We start from the raw sequence: 5,374 nt of genomic DNA, 5'->3' as shown, positions 1-5,374 counted from the left end.
AATGAATATCTCGGAATCTAAGGCAGATAGCAAAATTTTTGTTATAATCTTTTTTATAGAGCGAACTAAGAACTACGAAAAAGGTCATTACGAAAATTTCGCTATCTCCCTTAGATTCGGAGATATTCCTCGAAAGCCAAAAGTTATGCAGAAAAATTCACGTCAATTGACTTTTTTCATGCAAAAATGTATAAAAAAACGAAAGAGAATTGCATAATTTCTCTGTTATTTTTCCACCCATGAAGCAGTTGAATCAAAAATATTGAGACTATTGTCTAAATATCTCAGGAACTATTTGGTTTAAACCTCGATCACTCGCGCTCGGCTGCCTGCCTGTATCCGGCGCACGGTTAGCGCAGGGCCGCTGTTGCCACATTGGCGCTTACCACTATGCGCGCATTCCAAGTGTGACAGTGAATGTAGCAACACTGTCGCTCGAGGGGTCGACAGAGACTCGCTCGCACCGCCCGGTGCGGCGCCGTTTTTCTGTCCGTTCGACGTTTCTTTTCTTTTTTTAGCTAAACAAATTGCCCGAGAAAAAAACGGACAACGCCAACGCTTAATAAAAGGATTGAACTAAGAACTCTAATTTTTTCAGAATTTTTAAGCGTCGAGAAACACGTTAAAATATAAAAAAACGAAAACGGGTGGCGCTGCGCTCATTGAGCGAGTGATCGAGGGTTAAAAGAAAAAATTATAGCCTTTGACATTTTCACCTGAACCTAGTGGTTTCTGCTACTCCAAAATAGGCTTGGTTCTATCAATTTCACTACTTCATTATAAAAATGAATGACGGAGCAGACAATAAGGTCCGTAGACGTCAATCAGCCAAACAGTGCGTTTTGATCGATCAAATTACAATCGAGAAACATGGAAAATATAAAATCGAAGAACAGATTAAGACTGAAAAATTAATTATGGATATGAAAAAAAATTCCGAATGAACCGAGGAACAATTGAAATCATTAAAAAAATTATAGCAAATTGTAATAATAGGGAACAGAGTGGTGAGATAGTTACGTTGGTTTTGTTAATTCATATGACGAAGTAGCTTTAATAATATAACGACACTCTAATTATTACCAAGATGATGGATTTTATGGTTCACTGAGGTTCAATAGCATATGGATACACAATTTGGGGATGGGGGTCACTAGTTAGGCGATTATCTCGGTAATTATGAACTTGGGGAGAAGATGTCTTACATTTTCTCCTGAGCACAATATTTCAGTAGCGAAGTGGTAAAATACATGAGTCGACTTAAGGTGTTTCGTGTGCAAATCACCGGGGGATGAAATGGAAGGGGGTCTTATTGTTCTCGAGACCTGATTCAATCGCTGAGCACGAAATTTTCCAAATTTCAAGTAACTATTTAAGTGTGCATTTGAACATTTTTTGAATATTGATTTTATTTATCAGATTGACTGATTTTTCTCTCATCACCTACGGGTGTCAAATAATTTTTATTGGATGTTTTTCTATTTATTGAAATAATATTAAAATGCCTCTTGAGTTGGTAAACCTGTCGAGTGTTTTCTCTCTCTCTCAGTTCCATGGTCCAACCCATACCTTTCCCATGATGCTCACTGACATTCGAATCACGCGCCTGCGCGTGAGGGCATAATTGCTCCGAAATTCATAATTTTCGAATCATTTGTTCAAATAACTTTCTTATGAAATCTGAAAAAAATTTGAAACTTATACGTGTTCTCAAGAAAAATTTGATTCATCACCCACAAGTTTTTCCTGAATAGTTCATTATTTTTTTGGGTGCCATGGAAATTTTCGTAATTGAGAGTGGGGTAACCTCGGAGGTTATAGCTGGAGGGGTTACAAAAATATCCAATTTTCATTTTTTTTTTCTTGAAACTGAGATTTGAAAGAAATGTGCGAAAATTCTTAATGATGCAGCATACTTAGGCATTTCTTCCATGAATTTTCCATTTTTTTTTGCATTATTTTGACTTTTTACACAAAACACCTTTACGCTTAGTAAAATTCAAGGAATATCTCCGAATCTCACAGAGATATCGAAATTTTCGTAATAACCTTTTCTGTAGAGCAAATTGCTGGCTGCCAAAAAGGTCATGACAACAATTTTGATATCTTCCTTAGATTTCGAGATATTCATCGAAAATCGGCCAATAGTGAAAATCGATTTGAACCGCTTCGTTACTGAAATATCAAAAGACATTTTTCGCATTTTCTCCTCAAGGCGATAATTAACGAGATTATTACGTAATTACGAGCATTTCGTTTTCCTTTCTCCACGAAATTGGATTTTTATTTTTATTAGAAATTGGAATTGGATTTTCAATTAACTCGAGCGTTCCAAAGTAATTGATACTATCGGACTTTTCCCTCCAAATCAATCGCAATTGATCGATAATTACCAGAGACGTAGACACATCATGATAATAAAAGTAAAATAAATTCTAAAAAAGAAGAGAAAAAAATTGAAAAAAAAATTGTTTTAGCATCGCTTGCTTTGCAACTGCGTCTGGGGATGAATTTTCTCACATTTTCATGGTTGATCATCAAATAACGTCAACTCATATCGTAAGGGTCATTATACCGTTTAAATTCACCCGTTGCATTCATTGAAGGGTTTTTAAAGAGATTTACCTTGTAAAAATAATTAATAAGCAAAAAATTAAATTATTAAGAGCCAACACTTGACCAATCACTGGCTGCCTGGATGTTTTGCTTCTTAATTTCGAGGATAATGAGTTCACGATGGGAAAAATTGATGTTGACTCCTGCAGTGAAGTGATGAAAGACGAGTTAGAAATTTTCTTCGCACATATTTCTCAAATGTAACTTCGAAAATGTGGGGTTTAAAGGAAAATGTCAAAAAAGATTTTTTACGAGAAGTCAAATCATCTACAAAATGTGTTTTTTACATTTTTCGTAAAAATTACGGAACAATTCACGTAATCCGCAATGGGGAATCGTTTTCCGACAATTTTTATAGGAATGGAAGAGAAGAAATCTGAAACGTTCAATGAATTCTCAGGTTCATTAACGAATAAAGTACGAAATTGTCACGTAATTTTTCCCGAAAAAGTAGAATCTTACAGAAACTTGCCGACTTATTATGCCTCCAAATAAAAAAATTCTTGAGCGTTCAACAATTTTTATGAAGCTGGTGAGTTAGTTCTACGTTCCGTTCCGTAAAATTTCTCAATCGTTGGGGTAAAATTACGGAACGACTTTTTGTTTCCACAGCGGTGAGTCATCAGACGGGTGGTTAATTTTTACGGAACAAATCGTAGAATTTACGTGGCGATTCGTACAATTTTAGTTCCGGCTCACACTTTTTATTGAATTTTATTTAACTCGCGGATTACGTTTCGAAACGTAATTTTTACATTTTTTCTGGCAATTTTTATTGAACTTTTTTCTCTCCGTATAGTATTTCTTGAAATATTTTTGAAATAGTCTGGACATTCATGTTCAGCAGAGGATTTCCAAAATTCCGCATTTTCAGTTTTTTTAGGAATATCTTGAAAACTATGAGGTTTAGAGAAAAATTGCAAAGTGTCTTTTCTGTGGGGAATTAAATTTCCTACACAAAATTTTTTGTGACATTTTCTTCTTAAAGTATCACCTCTTGAGATATTTTCGAAAATGTCTGAACATTCGTTTCACGTTGAAAAAATGTTTGAAGAAACATTAGAGAAATTCGTAAAATAATCAGCACCCCTTTACCACTGATTCAATTATCCTCGTGAACTTAAGGAAACAAAAACATAACTAGGAAATTCCGTGTGTGTGCGTGTAAAAATTGTTAAGTGATGAGTTAAAACATTGTATCGAATGTTTCTAATAGTGCAAATGGGTATTTCAAGAGGCCTATGTTCATCGGACCCTCGGCAGGATCTCATTTAGGGTCAATTAATCGAATTTTACAACAATTAAGGGGATCGATCGATGAAGTAGCACTTGATCATTATTGTTTAGAGTTAAAAACGTTTATTATCCTCCAATTAGGCTTAATCGTAGATGATTTAATTAGTTAATTTCACTGAGGAGAATTTTGAGTTCCATTGAGTTTAGAAATTTTCCTTTGAGCATCGAGAAATTTAAAATTAAGGTCCGCCTGTATTATCTTCCAAACGAGGAATTGTAAATGGATAAAGTAACCATTTACAATTTCCTCTCTATCAGACTTATTTCCTAATCTTCATTAAGAACGCTCTTTGAAAATGTTCAGTTTTTCCTACTTTTTTGATTATACAATCATAATCTTTAAGGACTCCTGCGTTGTGTAAAATTCAATGGAAATTATGATACATTTTAAATTATGAAAATGGAAAAACAAGTCAGATAAGGTTCGAAAGATAATCCGGGCCTTAAATTAAATTTTAAATTAATCTTAATTTTTTTTTGTTAACCTTGTCGGAAAATACAGCACGTATTTTTTATGCTTCGATAGAGATCGGGAGGAGGAGTGGAATAATTGCAAGCTTGAGAAAAGTGCGGATCACATCACCTTTCTGCTGATATTAATTTTATCAAGGCGAATAGTTTTTTTATTGTTGTTCTATTTCTTTAAAATATTTCCAAGGTGGCTAGATCGGTAGACAGAGGAGTGTTCGATGGAAAAGGCAATTTGGCGAACATTTAACTAGATGAATTTTTTTTGTGAAATTTAGATTTTGGAATTCGAGATTTTTTTAAAGCTTAAACTAAAAAAGATCAGGAAACATTTGTATTTTCCACCTGGAATTTCCCTGTCTATCGACTGGGGTCACCGCCGACCCCGAGTCAGGCAGTTCATCATTCTCAATATGACAAGAAAATATAAAAATTCCACGACCCTATCATTTTAGAATTCAGCGATGAGGATTTTTTTTACAATTTTGGAAGCATTTGAATTTGTAAATATTCGCTATTGAAATTGTATTTACCGATGGGTCAGTTAGTTACTTCAGATTATAGTATTTTTTTATTGCATTACGTTTTAAGAACATGACACTATTTACTATTAATTAAATGTTATATTGTTTTAGTATTAAGTCATTGTTTATGTGGATTAATATTTGTTTATCAAAGTGCAAGGTTCATGAGAGTTGAAATAAATGAATGATAATTGAAAAGCAGAGAGAATTATCTAAATGATTGATGCCGATCCCTGCCAGGAACTGAGATTCATACAAAAATCTCTTCTTGTATCATCTAACGTGACACCCAAAAAAAATTACTTCTCACCAGTACAAACCGGTACTTGGGGGAAGTTCACTTTTGAAAAGTTCTAAAAATATTCGACCCGAGTACATTTTGTGTCCTTGGGTGAAGTACCACATCTGCCAATTGAGTAGAAATGGTACTGGGAGGGAGTAGTATCACTACTTACTGCCAGTACTTTTAG

This window comes from Diachasma alloeum, unplaced genomic scaffold, assembly GCF_001412515.2.
Source record: "Diachasma alloeum isolate Michigan unplaced genomic scaffold, Dall2.0 Dall_scaffold_00201, whole genome shotgun sequence".
In the NCBI taxonomy this organism is placed as follows: Eukaryota; Metazoa; Arthropoda; class Insecta; order Hymenoptera; family Braconidae; genus Diachasma; species Diachasma alloeum.
This window is presented reverse-complemented; position numbering follows the sequence as displayed.